At 43.0% G+C, this 20,321-nt stretch overlaps 1 protein-coding gene across 10 annotated transcripts in view; it reads right to left on the bottom strand.

Annotated features, from left to right (window-relative positions):
- The window catches only part of ATG10 (autophagy related 10), a 599,909-nt gene that overhangs the window by 545,035 nt on the left and 34,553 nt on the right, over positions 1 to 20,321 (bottom strand). The window lies entirely within an intron of this gene.

Raw genomic sequence — 20,321 nt, forward strand, 5'->3', positions numbered from 1 at the left:
GGTTAAAAGACAGGAAACAGAGAGTAGGATTAAATGGACAATTTTCTCAGTGGAAAAGGGTAAACAGTGGAGTGCCTCAGGGATCTGTACTTGGACGGTGCTTTTCAATATATTTATAAATGATATGGAAAGGAATATGAGTGAGATTATCAAATTTGCGGATGATACAAAATTATTCAGAGTAGCTAAATCACAAGTGGATTGTAATACATTACAGGAGGACCTTGCAAAACTGGAAGATTTGGCATCCAAATGGCAGAAGAAAATTAATGTGGACAAGTGCAAAGTGTTGCATATAGGGAAGAATAAACCTTGCTGTAGTTACACAATGTTAGGTTCCATATTAGGAGCTACCACCCAGGAAAGAAACTCTAGGCATCATAGTGGATAATACTTTAAAATCGTCAGCTCAGTGTGCTGCAGCAGTCAAAAAAGCAAACAGAATGTTAGGAATTATTAGGAAGGGAATGGTTAATAAAACTGAAAATGTCATAATGCCTTTGTATTGCTCCATGGTGAGACCGCACCTTGAATACTGTGTACAGTTCTGTTCACTGCATCTCAAAAAAGATATAATTGCAATGGAGAAGGTACAAAGAAGGGCAACCAAAATAATAAAGAGAATAGAACAACTCCCCTATGAGGAAAGGCTGAAAAGGTTGGGGCTGTTCAGCATGGAGAAGAGACGGCTGAGGGGGGATATGATAGAGGTCTTTAACGAGTAGATGTGAATCCGTTATTTACACTTTCGGATAATAGAAGGACTAGGGGGCACTCCATGACTAATCGGAGACAATTCTTTTTCACTCAACGCACAATTAAGCTCTGGAATTTGTTGCCACAGGATGTGGTTAGTGCAGTTAGTGTAGCTGGATTCAAAAAAGGTTTGGATAAGTTCTTGTAGGAGAAGTCCATTAATCACGTTGACTTAGGGAATGGCCTCTGCTATTACTGGCATCAGTAGCATGGGATCTTCTTGGTGTTTGAGTCTTGCCAGGTTTCTTGTGGCCTGGTTTGGCCTCTGTTGGACACAGGATGCTGGGCTTGATGGACCATTGGTCTGACCCAGCATGGCAATTTCTTATGTTATTTGCTCTCTGGGGGGGGGGGGGGAGGGGAGGGGGAGAGAACATCTTATTAAGAGATGTGATTTACTGAAAATATTGTACTATATGAATAGGACCTTCATTTTCAGTTTTTATTTTAGTTACCAGGGAATTTCAATGTCAGAATAAAAAAAAAAAAAAGTCTATGAAAAAGTAATGTTTCCACTGATTTTTCTTCTGTGTGTTATTTCAAAATCATTTTTCTACTGACCCTTTTTTTTATTTTAACATTGAAATTCTTAAGAAAAATAAAATAGTAAAAACGAAAGTCCCTATGTATGAAAGACTTGAAGCTACTATAACAGGTTCATTAATCAATATCTAGGGACCCTCATATTCAGTTTTTATTTTTCCTGGGAATTTTAATGTTGCAACAACAAAAAAAAAAAAACACTTTTCTTCCTCACTGATTTTTCTCCTATATATAAAAACAGTCATTTTCCTATATCTATTTTTGTTATAATTTTGAAATTCCCAGGAAAAATAAAATAAAGACTGAAAATAAAAGGTGTAATCAATGTCCTTCCCAAGATCCAACATTCCCCACTAATCGTCCTTTTTCAAAAAAAAAAAAAAAAAAACCAGGAAAAAACCCACAACCATCACTTCCAACTTTATCAACAGCTTTGCCCTTACCAGAGAGTAAACTGCATCTCACGCATACACCTCCAAATAGGCACAGAAAAATAACCAGACTGGCTCAGATGCTTGCTCATCTCCACTCTTGGGTTCTGCTGAAGTTCATTTTGGTACCAGCTGCATCACAAGCAAGACTGAGCCAACACATCCACTGCCAACTGTACTCGCTTCCGAAACAGACAGAAAGCAAGCCAGGGAGTGTTTTAGCAGAAAGGAATAGTCTCACGGTGATCGATTAATTTAATAAGTGATGTAGTGCATCACAACGTACGTGGTGTAGCTAACATGCCGCAGTAGGAAAGTTTAAAATCAGAAAGGCACACATTTGAAACACACTCGCTGCTCTGGAAGAGTTTACATAGGTAGACAGACTATTGCATCTTTTCCTTGTACACAATATAAGCTTTGAAGCACTCACATTAGCTGGTCTTAATTCACCTTTAGAATCTTGTGCAAATTACCCAAAAAAATGGGTCTGGCGTGCAATCTGAATAGGTTTTTTAAAAGATCGTTCTTTTAGGGGTTTGTTTGGGTTTTTTTAAGTTTTTTTCCAGCTACTTTGGGCCTCCAGCTCAAGCGAAACCAGGCTAAAAACCTGATGCCAGGAGCTTTCATTCACAACTTCCTGGGGATTTTTTTTTCCCCTGCCAATATATCTAGCCTGGTCACTGCAGGGACAGTCCTTGGCCAGATTCCACGCACCAGAGCTCCTCCTGGAAACCTGCGAACCTGGGCCTTGAATCCAGCCACAAGGTGTCAACCTTGAGCAATATCAAGACTCCTTTTATCCTCGGCCCCAACCTGAAGAGCGGGACCTTCCAAACAGCAGTCCACAGCACTGCCAAGGAGCTGACCCTGCAGGTCAACCATTCTTTTGGGTCTTCTTGTAAAACTGCATCTGTATCTTAAACAGGCTTTCCATGCTTTGACATGATAGTACTGATGGCACAGTCCTAGTGAATCTTTTGCTTAATGATCTTGTCATTTATTAGGTACAGTACAGGTTTTAAGCTAATCTCTTCTACCACACACTGCTGCATGATGACCAGCTTGCATTCTGCCACTGCACTGGAGTCCCCCCTCCCTCATCAGTGGCTAGGGTGGCCAGCTTTTCCGTGGACTGAAACTGGATACTCCACCAAACTTAAGGAGCACGAGGGTGATGGTATGTGTTGCTTTCTTAGTCTGAGGAGACAGAGGGGACAAGTGGTGGGGGTGGGGGGAGGGGCAGAGGCTACTATCAGTTGTCAATCCAGTCCTCTCATCACTTGGGCTCTAAGCACCCCTACTATATAAAATATTAAAACCATCCCCATAAATATATGAAACATAACCTCTCTCGTGCACAGGTTTGCTATCACAACTAAAGCTTCTCTAGTATATATATACCCATCACAGCCTCCTCCTCACACGCCCATGCACATTCTCAAACATACATCCTCCTTTTTTATACACACACATTCCCAAACACATCTTTCTTTTTCAATGTATACACACACACATCCAGAATGTTTCCAGCTCCCTCATACTGGTTCTTCTCTCCCTTCCAAATCTCACCTCCACAGATAGCCCAAGGTTGGCTTATGCATTTCAGGTGAGACAGAGTTGGGGAGCAATGACTGGAGAAGCAAACGTTACATGATTAGCAACAGCCCTCACTCAAAATGACAGGAGATAAAGCAGGGCTTCCCAAACTTGTCCTGGAGACCCCCACAGCCAGTCGGGTTTTCAGGATATCCACAATGAACATGCATGAGATAAGTCAGCATGTTCCATGATATGCAAATTTATCTCATGAATATTTATTGTGGATATCCTGAAACTCCAACTGATTGTGGGGGTCCTCAGGACAGGTTTGGGAAGCCCTGACAAAGCCAAAAATAATAGATCACTACCAAATGTCAACTGTTGGATATGAGAGCTAGAATCTTAAAAAATACATACAAAATTATTAAAAGTTTTCTACTCAAATAATCAGATTATCAAAAAAAAAAAAAACACAACCCCAATTATTATTAAACTTAGCAATACATTTACAGCACAGATGGCAAACTCCAGTCCTCGAGAGCCACAAACAGACCAGGTTTTCAGGATATCCACGATGAATATACATGAGATAGATCTGCATGCTCTGCCTCCAATGTATGCAAAACTCTCTCATGCATATTCATCGTGGTTATCCTGAAAAGCTGGTCTGTTTGTGGCCCTCGAGGACTGGAGTTGGCCACCCCTGATAGAAATGAGGCTCCCAGAGCCTGGATTTCATGGCACAAGGCCAGGAAACCTTTCCTTCTTTATTGTGTAGCTCTTGATAAAGCTGGACATATCCTAACATTTTGACCCATAAATTGAACATTAATACTCTTAAAATAATTCTTCAATACAGAACTCAAATCATACTCAGAAAGAAAACTAACAAGGTTGCTCTCTCTGTGATACTTCATTTGATGATGACTCCAGAAAAGCAGTTAATTCTACCTTAACTGTAGAGCACTGATTCACTTGAGCAACTGGTAAAAAATAAACCTTAAGGGGCAATAGAGATTGAGGAAAAAGCTAGAATTTCTGAACAGTATGTAAGTAAAATAACTCGTGGTAATTCCCCCACAATCCTAGGAAAATTAAGAAAACAAAGACTCAAATATCTCAGTTTGTTCTCAACAAATTCAACTCTCTTGTTGATAACGCCACAATCTTGAATGAGAGAAGCATATATAGCTTTAAGGAAATTGACTTCGCTCTTCAGATATAATCCTTCCAGAAAATTCTTGTTGATATAAAGCATTATTCCTAACCAGAGATTCAAGTTTATTAAAGACGGAATTAACCTTCAAAGTATACGCAGAAAAAAAAAAAACTGTCCCAAACTTTACCATAAGGTGCCACAGGGAATCCAAAGTAATTACCGCCAGCTTCTGGAGGAAACACACTGGTACAAACAGCTAGTTGATCTGTGGGGAGGAGCGCACTTCCATTTGCAGGGGTAGACGCCACTGAACCCAAAGATGTAGCAGCAGAAGATCTCCGAGCCGTTGGAAGGACTTCAATAAAATCAGTGGCTCCATCTCCCATAGCTCTCAATGACCTCATCAGTCCACGATGCTGAGGCATCAGGCATAGAGCTCTGAAATGCCAGCAGTAGTCGATTGTCAAGGGGGCTTAATGATGGCTCGTTCACAACAGAGGGTAACTCTGCTCCATTAGCCTCAACAACGGGGTCAGACGCCTCCAACTCAAAACGCAGGTGCCACAAAATCAGTGAAGGCACGCTATCCCAGGGAAGGTAAGGGCTCAGAGGGATATGTCCTGGTGTTCCCTTTCCTTTTATAAGGCACTTAAATGAAGAAACAAAATTTCTGGAAAGAATTCATGGCACAGTTGAATAGGGCAAAGTCATGCCGCCATATTGCTCCTGCCCCCAACATTTTATTAGATATTACCACTCTTAAATCCAGTGCACCTTTAGAAACATCTGTTTGAGCATGTTGTATTTAGGCACAGATCTGGTTCTCTTTGGTTTATTATTTCTCTTTGAACAGATTCAGCCTGGCTCACACTGTTCTCAATGTTTCTTTGAGAAATTAGCTGTTCTAGATCTTCAGGACTAGAAAGCATCATGAAATGTACTACTATGAGTTTATCATTGTCATACTAATGCCGAGGACATTTTCATGTTACCAGGTGGAAAAAAGATCCATACAGTTCATATTTGCATCAGAAAACTCATTATCCTATAGCAGATTCATTAAATATTTTCCAGGCCTGATTACTTTAGGATTGGCAATGTCAATCAAAAGATTTTTAATCTCATAATGATATTTTGGCCATTGATGAAGCAAACAGCTCCATTTTGTGTTTAGCCCTCTTTGGCAAGTTTTAAAATAAACCCATGGTGCATGGAATTCATAGCATATTTACATGGTCGTTCATCAAAATGCGTTATTGTATGACCCTAACACCTAAAACAACGTCATAACGCATGAGTTATTTTGTGCATCACAAGATGCGTATGCAAATTTTGAAAATTTAGTCAAAGGGTAGGAGTTTGGGCGGGGTTTATGAAAATAAGGGGAATTTAACATTGCGTGTGATAGTGTAACACATGTTATCATGCCGGATTGAGAGAGCGAGAGAGAGGCAGCCTCTGGGGTGGTACACATATTTGTCATCTATTTATACCATTGTAGGAGGGTGAAATAGTAACTCAAGGTGAGGTTTTGGTGGTGGTCTAGGGTTTGGAGGACAGTTTTACATGCACAGTCAGACATGCGAACAGCACAGTACACATTAGTGAAGATTTGATGTGATTTGGAAAAAGGAAAGATACACAAAGATGAGATTTCTACAATGTACTCTCGCTCTAGCTTGATGCACTCTCTACCTGAATGCTATCTCTCTCCACCTCTCGAACCACAGCCGTCAGACTGAGGAGCCTTGACAGTGTACACTCCATTGCCTGCTTCTTCTGCGGGGAGTGGCACCCGCTGCCTTTCAGCTGCTTAATTCAGCTAAGTCCATGCCAGCTGAAGAACCAGCTACCAGACCAAGGCACTCATCTGAGAGACCATGGAAATCACCTCAGAAATTCTCAACTGGGGGGGGAGGGACCATTAGGTATCACCACAGGAGAGTGGGACAACTCAAATCTCCAATTAATTCTCCTCTAAATTTTGAAGTGATCCTCAGTAGGGAAATGCATGTCTACCATCTGCTGAAGACGGAGAATACTGGCAGGCCAATGTCACTCAGGAGTATATAGAAACGACTGCAGAAGACCACCAAACAGCCCATCCAGTCTACCCAGCAAGCTTTCACACTTATTTTTCTCATACTTATCTGTTACTGTGACTGCTGAGTTCAGGGCCCTTATTGGTAACTTTTTTGGTTCTAATTTCCTTCCAGCCCTGCCATTGATGTAGAGAGCAGTGCTGGAGCTGCATCAAATGGTTAGGATACCCTGGCCACCTTGGGACAAATATTTATTCCACTCCATGGATGATAAACAAGTTCCAAGCCCCAGTACTAAGGGACACTTCCCCGCACTGTCTAAAATCCTATCTAGGTGACACGTGAGGTCTGCCACCTTTGCACCTTTGTACCAGGTAGGCATGTGACCAGGCGATCCTCACACCTTCCAGTCACCCAGCTGCCTACAATCCTAATAATCGAATCACCAACTATGATGGCTGACCTAACCCTTCTGCCCTGGGAGACACATCCTCTGTGTGAGAGGGAAATGTACCACCTGGTGAGCAAGTACGTGCTACAGGGCCATTTCCTGCTGCACCAGGTTGATGCTCTCCGATCATGAGTCCATCCTCCTCCAAAGCAGCACCAAGCTGCCAGACTGGAGTTGGGACTTGAAGGTCTCATCTATATACCTCGCCTGCCTCGGCCCCTCCCGGTCTACCACTCTAGCCTCCAGAGATCAGAGCTCTTTACATCGGATGCACACATACAATTTCTCACCCGCTGGTAAAAAGTCATACATGTGACACTCGATGCAAAAGACTGGGAGGCCCCCCTCTTGCTGCTGAACTGCTGCCTTCATCTTAAATCTGTTCAGTTCCTAGTTAAGTTTTAGGTTACTATGGGAGTAGGAATGCGTACAATTAGGGTCTTTTAAATGTATTAGTGCATTCACTATATATCTGGTAGTGACCTACAAAGAATGATTAAACTCTTGATAAGGTATGGGGAATTTCTGAGTTTAAGTTAAAAGGCTGATTGATTTTTTTTTTTGTTTAGTGTGAAAGTGTCACCTGCCTATAAATTAAAGGATGAGCTAGGGGTGGGTGGGAGAGGGTTGGGAATTACAAACATGCAAACTCCTGTTTTTTGCCTGCCTGACTACCTATTTAATACAAACACACTAAATATACACCAATAATTTACTTCTCCCCAATACTTAAGTTTAAAAAATGTCCCCAAGCAGGATGTATTGATTCTTTTCAACCACCAGCAAGGTGATCCTCTCCTCTCAGTGCTCCCTGCAGGCACAGGTCTCAAATACAAAAAAAAATCTCACAAATTTAGTAAATATTTCCAAAAGCCTCAAGTTCTCCCTTTAATCTCCAATCTTTATCACAAAGACCTGGCAGGGTTGTGTCTCTCCCTTTCTTAATCTAGGTAGGGTGTCTAAACTTGGAGAGCATGCATAACACATTTCTTACACTCTCAAAAGCAAATGTAACCTGCCTCACTCTCCTAACCCCGCCCCCAAAGGCTAGGGGCTATCCATTCTGGCAAGCCTCTGGGGGGTCTCTAAACTCTCCCCCCCCCCCCAAAAAAAATGGGGACAAGATACGTACACGCATTTTTAAAGAACAATATACATAACTGTGACAATTCATGTTAATATATTTATTCTAGCCACATGGGGAAGCTCTAACCCCAGCGGAGCCCTACTACCATCATAGACTATGAACAAATTAAACACAGTACATACAGAATACAAACATTTCAATACATGCATCCCATAACCTCTGTTACGTTTAGCCAGCTGTGGGGTAAGCCCACGGTTGGCCGCACTCACCAGTTCATCCCTAGCACCTCCGGTAGCTGTGGATCTCTAAAGGCTAGAGGACAGAAATGAGAAAAACGTGCAGCGGGGTAACTTGCTGGTGCGGTGTTACTATCCTTATCAGAAGGCATGGAGATTAACAACCTTAAATCAATAAGCCTTGATACTTTTAATGCAACTGCAAGATTGTTCCCCACTTCAACAGGAAGGGGAACAGGATTCAGACAACAACCAAAAGGACCCCAACTTCTACAGTCTGAGGTACTGATACACAGACATAAGGAAAAAAAGCAGAGAACTGCTAGTACAGCCAAGTCCATAAGCAAAGCACGTGAAGCAGATCTGTCTGAATTTAAAAAAGCTCATCACCCAGTAAAAAAAAAAAAAAAAAAAGTAAGTTGCTAGCTGCAATTTTTCTGCGTTATAAGGCACAAAGTGGCAGTTATTTCCATCTGCCAACATTACTAAAGACTAACATTTGATTCCTTTGCAGGCGATTTTCCATGCTTCATCTCAAGCTATTTTCTTATTTTTGTAATCACGGGGTCTCATAACTTTTGTTATGTGTAGGGTTTTTCTAAATGTGGACTTGTCGTCAGTCCCTTTGTCCTTAAAGTGCTTCAAAAGACTTGGGGCCTTGTTTCCCTAGCCCAGGGAGCCCTATGGCCTTCTTAAAGGGATATTTCTCTACAGCATTATCCTCACGGAGATGTAATATGGTTTGGTGTTGAATGGTGTTTCTCTGCCATTTTCAATTTGTTCCTTGCCGATATGGGAGTCCCTTCTGGTGGAACATTTACCTCCCAACTAAGCTATTCAGCTTGGAGAAAAGTCTGCTGAGGTGGGGGTGATATGATCAGGTCTATAAAATCACAAATGGAACAGAATGAGTAAATATGAATATGAATCTATTTCAAATAATACAAAAACTAGGGGAACTCCATGAAGTTAGCAAGTAGCACATTTAAAACAAATGTGAGACAATTCTTTTTCACTTAATACACAATTAAGCTCTCGAATTCATTGCCAGAGGATGTCAAAAAGGCAGCTATCACAGTTGGATTTAAAAAGGTTTGGACAAGTTCTTGGAGGAGAAGCCCATAAATTGTTATTAACCAGACAGACTTGAGAAAAGCCACTACTTTACTCTGGGCATTAGCAGCATGGGATCTATCTATTGTTTGGGATCCTCCCAGGTACTTGTGTCCTGGATTGGCCACTACTGGAAACAGGATACTGGGCTTGATGGATACACAGTCTGACCCAGAATGGCAATTCTTATGTTATGTTCAGAGGGCAGTGTTCCCATGGTTGTGTTATCTGGAGGAAGGGGTCCAAGTGTGCCCAATGCTTCCTGCGGGCTGGCCTGACATAAGTGAGCATGCTGGTAGGATCAGTACGCCGCCTCACCTGCATTGTTTCCCCCATGGGTGGGTATTGACCTTGCAGAGCGGTCCCAGACTGGGGATGTCTTTCTGCCAGATTGGAAAATGGTGACAACCATTTCTTCAGCTAGGAAAGCTGTCAACAGTTTGAGTGAAAATGGTATAAGAAATCAATGTTATATGTCATAGGTCAACTAGGGGATCTAATTTTTGGTGTGTAATATGTTTGATAATATATGTTTTATAATGCCTTTATCAGAGGGTGTGCTCTCCAGTTTGGGATAATAGACCTGAAAAAATTACAACTGCATTAACTGTAATGCTTGTGCGTCAGTTTGTAATTGTGTTTGCAGAAGGTAGGACTCCAGAAAAAGAAAGCAGAGCCAGTTTTCCTGACCCATATTTTATTTTTGGCTGGGAAAAAGATGCAAGGGTTTCAGTCCCTGACTATTTTGCTTTTTTTCCAGTTAAGAGTGGGTATTGCATTTTTAAAGACCAGCCTTAAAAGTTTTTCCCCACGCAGGGTGCTGGGATGGGTCTTACTCATAATATATAAGCTGGATTGGAGTATACGCAATTTGTGGTTTGTTTCTTGGGTTTTGAAAGGAGGCGTGTTTTGGTTGTTCCCCAAATTCAGGACCCCGCAGTCTATGCTTTTGGGGGGGGGGGGGCGGGGGAAGGACTTGCCCTGCTTTTGAGGGGAGAAGAAAATAGAATTTTTGCCCTGCTTCCAGCTCAGGAGGGCTATTAACCCCTGCCTGAAGGGTTTGGGATAGGATGCTACTTTGCCCTGTGCTCAGCTAAAGCAGGGGCTGTAATTGCCAAGAAGAAAGAACTGTTTGTAGAAGTTTTTCTTTGTTCTTGGATGGGAGGAAGTCTTTTTACCAACAGCTTCCTACCAAATTTTTGGAGAAGAGACTTTCAATTTTCCCTGCTACAGCAGCCCTGGATTATCCATTAAGCAAAATAAGCATGACCATAGGGCACCACAGAGTGTTGAAAATTTGCATTTTTTTCTGTTGCCCCCTAGTTATAAGTAAATAATTTGCTTATATTGCTTACTGCTATTTGGTGTTTAATAAATAAATAAATAAATTTAAAAGTTTATAATTTAAAGTTTAAAATTTAAACCGAATATTTAATCTCTTATTTTACCTTCAGCAGTTATTGAGTCTTAATGTCTTGTCAGTTAAGCAATAGAAGGACCAAAGGGGCACTATTGTTGGGCTGTGTTTAGGGCATCAGTTGGCCTTAATCCGGCCCTGAAAGGGATACTGACTCAGAATTAAAGAGGGAGGGAAAGTGACTAAGGCACTTGGAGTTTCATTCCATCTGTATCCAAATATTTTTATTTTTGTATGTTGTGATTTTTCTATTTCTGTTTTGGATCAAGTTTTTATGAGTTGTAGTAAGCTTATCCGAATACCACTTCAAGTTTCTGCCTGCTCTTTCTGCATTGGAGGACACAACCGCTAAGATCTACTGGTGTATTTACCATTGAGAGGAAGACTGATTTAATATGTCAGACTCTGTATTGATCCCCCCTATAAGAACATAAGAATTGCCATACTGGGTCAGACCAAGGGTCCATCAAGCACAATATCCTGTTCCCAACGGAGGCCAACCCAAGTCACCTAGGGCCCCAGAATCTTTTCCGCCTCCCTCCTGGTGGAACCCCAGCAGCTAACCATGTGGTAAACGAGGAGAAGAGTAAGAGGTCCAAGAGTGAAGAAGAAGTATTTAAGAAACTCCCTCAGAACACTTTAAACTAGTGGTCCCCAACCCTGTCCTGGGGGCCCACCAGCCAGTTGGGTTTTCAGGATATCCACAATGAATATGCATGAGAGAAAATTTTTGCATGCATATTCATTGTGGATATCCTGAAAACCCGACTGGCTGGTGGGCCCCCAGGACAGGACTGGGGACCACTGCTTTAAAGGACCGGCCACAGTTATCTGGCCTGGTCCACCTTAAGAGCCAACCCAATAAGGGATTCTGGGCCAGGAAGCACCCCTGAAGCCTTGGATAAGAAGGCAAGGCCCAGAAGGCTGGGGCGGGGGGCCCCAGACTACAGGCAGGAAGCCCGCCTAAGCAAGGGCTATATATATTTGATTGCTTTGAGATTGCTGAGGTAAGCGCCCTCTACACTGTACTTTGGTTTTGCTTGAAAATTAAAATAGTTTGTGTGGAATCAGCCAGAGTTTGGCCTCCTTTTTTCTACTCCTGCTGGACCAATCTTGAACATATCTGGGCAAGACCCTTTCATCAGGCCAAAACCGCTGCTGAATAATCCGCAAATAGCATCACCCAGTGTCGCTCATATTCCAAGGTCCGTGTTTGCCGATATTGCTGCAAGATCTCCTCTTTGTGGCAAAAGTTACCGATGCTACGTACTCCCAGCTGGTGTGCTCGCTCTGTGGAGCGTTATGTGCATCGACAAGGCCCAGAGCTCTCAGCAACCATGAATCCAGCATTGCTCGCAGATCACACTCACTAATGCTCTCTGAGAGAACTATAAACCTCAAAATTACTACGGTGCAAGTGGTTCTCTAGATCTTCCAGTTTCAGATCAATTTTAGTCACCTTCACTTTAACTGTGACCATTTCCCGTTCTAGGGCCTGTCCCTACTCATCGACCCCTCATAAGATGCGACTCAACTTCTGCAATTCTTTTAGTGGTATCTGTTAGCAAACTCTGTAGCTCATCAAATCACATGTGTATTTTTTCAAGTTTTACATCCATTGTGGTTAGAATTAAATTAGCAACATCTCCTGTTTCACTCACTCTGGCTTTCGGCGAAAGGGGCTTACCCGGGCTGTCATCTTGCTTACCACCAATCTGCTCTTATCTTTACGCACTGCTTTTGCTGCCATCACTTCATTAAACTGTCCCAAATTCGCCTCAAAAGGGAGTTTTCCTTTCTATGCTATCGGTAGAGACCTTGAAAAAGTAATAATTTGCAGTTTAACGCTTGATGCGATGCAGAGTGGGGCCCCAGAGCTGCTGAGGAACATGTCCTCATGCTCTCATACCATCACGTGACCTCCAGAGTTAGTTTTTAATCAGGATTCTGAGAGGGTGAGAAAATACTGAAGGAGAGTTAAGCAGATGAATGGATTCTTATTTTGGTTTGTATACCAAATGGAAATCTTTTTCCATTTCAAAAAGTTATATGAACATCTGACAGATTGTTCTCTTGTTGCTAAGATTATTTTTTTTACCCTGGCAGGAAAGGGCAGAGAATATACCATTCAGCTTTCAATATCATGCTACTAGTGCTAGAGACTGAAGAATGGGGTGAAAAATTAATCCTTCATTTTGTGTCAGCAATTTTGGAAATATTTGAAGACACATTGGTGGTACAGTAGCTAGTCTTTGTAGCCATAGAAACCAAATCTGACATGAGCAAAAAGGAGTGAGGATCATCTTTCCTTCATCCTTCCTCAATTTGAAAATAGTCTTTAATAAAAGAGAATGAGAAGAAAATATATACAGGACGTTCCTGTTACACGGAATGAGAAAAGCATCCAGTGCTAGAAAATCTGGAGCTGGACTATTCAAGAAGTATAATGGAAGCTTGTGGTTTGACAGAGTTACAAAGAGGTCGATTTACAATATTTCCCAGCACTCGAAGAGATATTGGACGATGCTGGGATAGTAAGACCACTCGTAAGGCTGAAGTCAACAGCTCAAGGAGTCTGGGAGATATAACATTCAAATATATTTTCCTGATATATGCCTATGGTAACTTAGGCGATAGCGACTTCAGAAACAGCCAGGAGGAATAAGTAGGCAGACTCTGGCTGTTTTCCTTTACATTCAGTTTACATGCAAAGTAAATCAAAACAAAAATACAGCTCACCTTAAGTTCAGGTAGTACACACATCAAACAAAGAAAATTTTAGAGTAGACTGGCTTCCTCTCTAACCCTTCTAGGCTCTGAATTCTTGTATACTGGGGAGGGGCTCCTCCCTTCACCCAAGATTCCTTGTAGGTCTGGATCTTAAGGAAGACTGGGCAAGACAACTGTGCCCAGTCTCTTTCATGCGATTGGCCACACGTTACCAATGCGTTTCCAACCTGCATTTATTACCCCTTACACCATAAGGTGTAATAGCGCATCAAAAACTTGCAGCCAACCCCCAAAAACCAATAGCGCTCATCACATGCAAATACATATTGATGAGCCTATTAGTTAGTCGCCCGGGATACTGAAACTAAAATGTGCACCCAAGCCGCACATTTTACTCTCAGAAATTAACGGGCAGGCGTTAAATTCTAAGCAACCCGGAAAAGTGTACAGAAAAGCAGAAAATACTAGCGATATTAAGTCATAGGAACCAAAAATTAAATAACTAAAAAATAAAACAATCTGCCCGCCTTTCGACGGGTTGGAAAAACGGGCACTCAATTTTACCGCATCCGTTTTCCTAACCTGTGGCTGTCAGTGGGTTCGGAAACAGACGCCAGTAAAATAGAGCGTCGGTTGTCAGGACCCGCTGACAGGCACCTCTTCGCTAATAAGGAGGCACTAGGGACATGTTATTGCCCCTAGCACCTCCTTATTAGCGCACCATCGTATTTAAATAGAGAATCGCATGCCCGGGAGAGGTGCCTGGGCGCATGTCAGGAGAGCAGGTGCTCAACACGTAGCTCTGGCTCTCTCGCATTTTTCACTGTATCAGCCTGTTAAGGTGGTATTAGGGAGTTTCCTATAGACTCCCTTACATATCCTCCCCCTCAGCTCACCCTTGTTCGGGAAAGTGCCTGCCTATACCAGGGACACTTCTCGGGACAGGAAATCCGCATTGGTCTTTTCCTTTCCTATCCTATGTTGCATTTTGTAGTTGAAGGGCTGTAGGGCAGGAACAATCTCATCACACTTGCATTGGACTCCCTATTTATATTTATCCAAAAGGAGTGGTTGGTGGTCAATTACAAGGGTGAACTGCCATCCCAGCAGGTAGTAGTCTAAGATCTCTAAGGCCCACTTGACTGCCAAGGCCTCTTCCACTGTTAAATAAAGCCTTTCCCATGGCAGCAGCTTCCAGCTAATGTATGCCACAGGATGATCTTGGCCACCCTTCTCTTGGACTAAGACTGTTCTCAAGCCTACTGAGTCATCAATCTGCACTGTGAAGGGTTCGATGAAGACCGGATTTATAAGGACTGGTTCGGAGCATAACACCTCTTTCAGAGCTGGAAAGCCTTCTCTGCTTCAGCTGACCACTGGACCTTCTCCAGTACTTTCTTCATCAACAGCCTTGTGAGAGGCTCCGCCTTCTCTGAATAATTGGTGATAAATCTTCTGTAGTATCCCTTGATGCCTAGGAACTCACACTTTCACTTTTAGTTTGTGGGACTGGGAACTGGGTAATTGCCTCAATCCTCCGGGTCTGCAAATTAATCTTTGCCTTTCTCAGGGTGTAGCCAAGCTATTGGACTTCTTGCCTCCCTAGGAAGCACTTCTTAAGGTTGGGCCTGCTTTCCTCAGACTGGTTAGCATAGCCTGAAGTTGGCTTAGGTGTGTTTTCCAATCTGGGCTGTACAGCACAATGTCATCCAAATAGGTGGCTGTTTATCCTTGATGTGGGCAGAGCAGGTGGTCAGCCATGTGCTGAAGTGTTGCGGGAGCACCATGGAGTTCAAAAGGGAGGACATGAACCGAAAAAGTCCCCTGGGCATCAAGAATGCAGTCTTCTCCTTTGCCATTGGTATGAGAGGCACTTGATAATACCTTTTTGTAAGATCCAGAGTAAAGATGAACTAGGCTGATCCCAAATGCTCAATCAGCTCATCCACTTGTTACATCTGGTATGCGTCAAGTTTTGAGACCTCGTTGATTTTTTTTTTAAAGTCAGTGCAGAACCTTATGCTGCCATCTGGCTTCAGCACCAATACTATGGGTGAAGAACAATCAATCACTGTTAGACTCTTGAATAACTCCTTCACTTTGGCTTCAATGACGCAGCATCTGGCCTTAGGAATCCAATAGGGTGGCTGCCGCACAACTCCAGGAGGTGTAATGATGTCATGCTGCACCAGGTGTGTATGACCCCTAGGTTCAAGATCTCCTTGATTTGCTTCACCACCTGCTTTAAGTCAGCTGCCTGTGCAGTGGACAGCTGCTCTCCAAAAGTAATCTGGGTTTGGTCCATTTCAGGTCAGACCTCTAGACCAAACCCTTTTTTTTGTACCACTCCACACACCTGTGAAACCCACTTCTTCACAAAGTTTATGTGGTAAAGCTGAGTTTTCTTTCATTTATTAGGCTGTGCTATTTTGCAATCCATGGGCCCCATTCTCTCCAAAACGTCATAGGGTCCTTGCCAACAGGCTAATAAATTGCTTTTCAAAGATGGGAGGAAAAGGACACGGTCCCCCAGCTGGAATACTCTTTAGACCATGGGGCAATTAAAAGCTCAGGTTTGGGTAGTCTAAGCCTTCTCTAGGCATGGACAGGCCTGCTGCATAGGGTGTCCTAGGCCTTCTAGGAACTATTCCAGCGAACCCATGTTGGCTACCTCCACCCTGGTTTTCTCTTCCCGGCGCAGCCACTTCCAAGTCACATCCTTAAGTCAGTGGAAAAGTTCTGCAGATATTCCTCTGGTTGAAAAATTCCTTTCTGAAAGTGCTATCTATAGGCTTCCAGGGTAAGTCCCGCCCTCTTTAGAATGGCTAATTTTGACTTTGGCATCTGTAGCCCTTCCCACCAGGTTGGTGGTTTGGAAGGCAGCTTAACAGCTCCCTCTAAGTAGTCCATCTACCTTCTAGCTATCCTGCCAAGCAAGAAGTCTATTCAAATTTCTTCAGGAAACACTCTGGTGTGTACAACACCAGTGTGTACAACACCAGTGTGTACAACTGGTGACAAGGGAGGTGACCAGGTCATAGCAGTTTGTTCTGCCTTTATTACCAGCATTAGCACTGTGTTTTGCTGCATACTTTGTTCTTGTAGCACCTGCTGCTTGTCAATTAGCATTTGTAGGGCATCCTCTAATTGCTGCTGCCCTGTAGCCAGGACATGGTTCAATTGCTCCATCTTCCCTGCTTTCTGAGTTGCCTCAAAACTGGGGCTCTCTCCAAGGAAAGGTGAGAGGAAGGGGGGAACCTTCTGGCCTGTTCAGCCCTGACTCACTGCTTCAATTCTGTCTGCACAGGCAGACTACTTCCATGGCCTGTTGTAGCTTCAGCTAGGTGAGTGGAATTGGGAGGACCCCAGAAAAAAAAGAAAAAAAAAAAAAAAAAAACCAAAAACTCTGCAGATTTGTTTGTTTGCTCTCTTCCGCTCCTAGGGCTGTGGGCTCCTGCCTGAGCTTCCCACTTAGGCAGGAGATCCCACTTCTACCACCATATGTGGTAACTTGGCCGATAGCAGCTTGGGAAACAGCCAGGAGGAATAAGGAGGCAGACCTTGGCTGGTTTTCCTTTATGTGCAATTTATTTACAGTGCAAATCAAATCAAAATATACTTCTCACCTCAAGTTCAGGAAGTACACACATCGAATATAAGAGATGTTAGCATACGCTGGCTTCCTCCTTGCTTCCCGAGGCCTCTCTAACTCTTCTAGGCCCTGAGTTCTTATAGACTGGTTAGGGGTTCTTCCCTTCACCCAGGATTCCTTGTGGGTCTGGATCTTAAGGAAAACCAGGTGAGACAGCTATGCCCCGTCCCTTAAGTTGGCCTGAGGGAGTTTCCTATAGGCTCCCTCACAATGTCCAATTCCATATGTTGCATGTTTCCTTGCAAAGACTTGCAGATTTCATGCCTCCATGTTTATATTATACATGACACTACTTATTGTCTGTCCAAATTTACACTACTCTTCCTATTACCCATACCTCAAATACAAGCAGAGCCTCTTAACTCCAGGCTTGTGTGACAGTATTTGTCTTAAATAGTCTAAATCCCTTGCAAGCAATTTGTGTTGAGCTGTGTTCCCCAGCCTTGCGGGGATACATCTGTGGTTAGTATCTGACGTGTTTAGAGAAGATAAAAATTCTGGTCACAGAAAAGATTTGAAGGATGTATCCAGCAGCATAGGCATCTGATGAGTGGTTTTGTGATAATTATTCTGAAAGACATTGGTTGAACATGCTGATGCCAATGCAGTCTCAAATGCCACTGGGCTTGCCTCATATGTAAATGTGCAAGGGTGACAACATGAACAGTCGCTGCCATTCGGCCTAACATCATCATAAAGGGCCTTGCGGATACTGATGTTTGGTTGGCCAACTGGTGAACTATGTGGGTCGGATTGTCTACCCTTTGTAAAAGTAGAAATGTTTTCCTTTCTGTAGTGTTCAAGCAAGCTCCTGTGAATTCCAACTGACATGCTGGAGTTAAATGGGACTTTTGGAAGTTTACTAGGAACCCCAAATGAGAGAAGGGTGTTAAGGATGTAGGACAGTTTTTTCTGCTTCCATTGGGGATCTGCTTGATATTAACCAAGTGTCTAAACCAGTGATTCTCATCTTTTTTTCTATCAGGACACACCTGAGAGATGTGTGATACACTGACCACATGACCATCATGGGAGTAAATATAAACATATGCTCTGCATCCACAGGAATCCCCCACTCCCTAAAAATGGGAGTAGAGCAGAAATAAGACATTTCCCTGTACAACGCCCCATACAAAAAAAGATGTTCTGATTCTGGTGTCATCTCAATAACAGCATCACAAACTCCCTCTACTACCAGGTGCATTGTAAAACAATACAAAACCTGGAAAAAAAAAACCAAACCCCCACTCTGTACATGTCTATCTAACCTGCCATTCAGCAGCAGCACCAACTCCAAGAAATGAAACAGCAATAGTCCTGCCCTTGAAAAGGCAGCAGTTCACCACCAGGGCAATATAATGCTGAGAAAATACAACAAATAAGGCTGATACCACAACCTATGTGCTAGTAAAGTACCTCATCTCAGTCACGTCCACAACGAACACAGACAGACCTGCCTTTACCAAATATAAAATAAAAGACCACAAATAACAAATGTAGAAACAAAAACTGGAATAGAAACACCAAAAAGCCACTCTGCATGCAGTGCAAAACTGGAGAGCTAGAAACATAAATATATTTCCTCCTACACTAAGTAAAGTTCAAAGAGAGAAGAAATGCATACGCTCGAAACTAACATATAATGGCTCTTATACCCAATCACTCCCCTCCATGCAACCATCAACCCTCACTTCTCCCAATTACTCAATCAGAAGATGAGGAGGCAGTGAAAGTCAGCAGTAGATTTATACAGCACGCACCTCTCTCCCTCTCGCTCCTGCTTTCACATCCAGGCCCCATGGGATGAAGAGAGCATCAGCAGCCTCACTACCAGGCCAGGCAGGGAAAGATAAAGTCGATATGCTGCCGGGCCCATATGAACAGGAGTTGGCGGTATCTCGCTCTGATCTGGGTGAAGGAGGAGGGAACAACCTCCCACTGGACAGAAAGAGGAGAAGGAAGCAAGAGCAGCTTCCTGTCATCCCCAATAAAGGAGAAGTCTGCCAACCCCTGGCCAGACTGATGAGGAAAGAGCAGCCTTCTGCTGGCTCTGCGACACACCTCTGGAATAGGGCCTGCTCTACTGCATGTGCCGCCAACAGCAAGGCAAGTTCTTCCCTTATTCTCTGACTCTGATCCAGGGTCAGTAGATGAGGTTCTGGAAAACCAACTGGTGATAGCCTTTGAAACAGTATTTTTCATGAGCACAGAAAGCAGCATTGTACTAAAGTAGGAAGAGCTCAGTAATCCTACTAACTCTGGGCTGGAGTATAGCAATTAAACCAATTCCATGCCAGAGTTTCTAAGGCCCCTGTTTAAAACAAAGATTTTAACCTTGGAGTTTAAACAAACGCTGCGCAGCACATCAATGTTAGCTAGTTACACTGCAGCACACCCTAGGCTTAAATGTGCCTTTATAGAGTTTACAAAGCCACGGGTTACAACAGCTTCCTACAAAAATCCTTATTAACAATTTCCAAACGATGCTACCAGTTTCATAACAACTCAGGCAATTATCACTCATGCAAGCAGCAGCATAGTTTGTGACAACTTGCCCTATGATTTGTATCCGTTTGTCCCTTAGTCTTTGTACTGGTATATAATCCTAAATTTCTTTCTTTGATCTAGTTTTCAGTCAAGGACTTAAAACCCATAAGGAGGAAAACAAACTTCTCTGCTTTTACTTGACTGTTCACTTAATTAAGTTCTGAGATATCTGGAGGTACTTTTATAATTTACTGTGATCTCTCTCTCTCTAGCTTTTCTGTAACTTGTGCAGTACACACTTAGTCTTTTCTACTGTTGCTTTTAAATTTTTACAACACCAGCAGGTATTACATTTCCCCAAATAAAGTAATTTTCTAACGGCCGATATAGTAAGGAGCGGTAGGAAGAGGTGCGTTAGTGCCGGGCGCACCCGCGTTTGCCGCACGCACAGTCCGGCTCACCTACCGCTCGATACTGTATTAAAATGGCATGCAAATGCATGCCACGTCCAAGAAGCGTCCGTGAAGCGTTAGGCCCGCGCAATCCATTTTACTGTATAAAGTGCTATACAGCGCCTATACAGTAACCTGGGTGCGCTGGTACCTGTCATTTCAAATGACATTTGAAATGACAGGTACCAGGAAGTGGATGGTTCTCCTACGCTCGGGTCCTCTC

Source organism: Rhinatrema bivittatum, chromosome 1, assembly GCF_901001135.1.
Source record: "Rhinatrema bivittatum chromosome 1, aRhiBiv1.1, whole genome shotgun sequence".
Classification (NCBI taxonomy): domain Eukaryota; kingdom Metazoa; phylum Chordata; class Amphibia; order Gymnophiona; family Rhinatrematidae; genus Rhinatrema; species Rhinatrema bivittatum.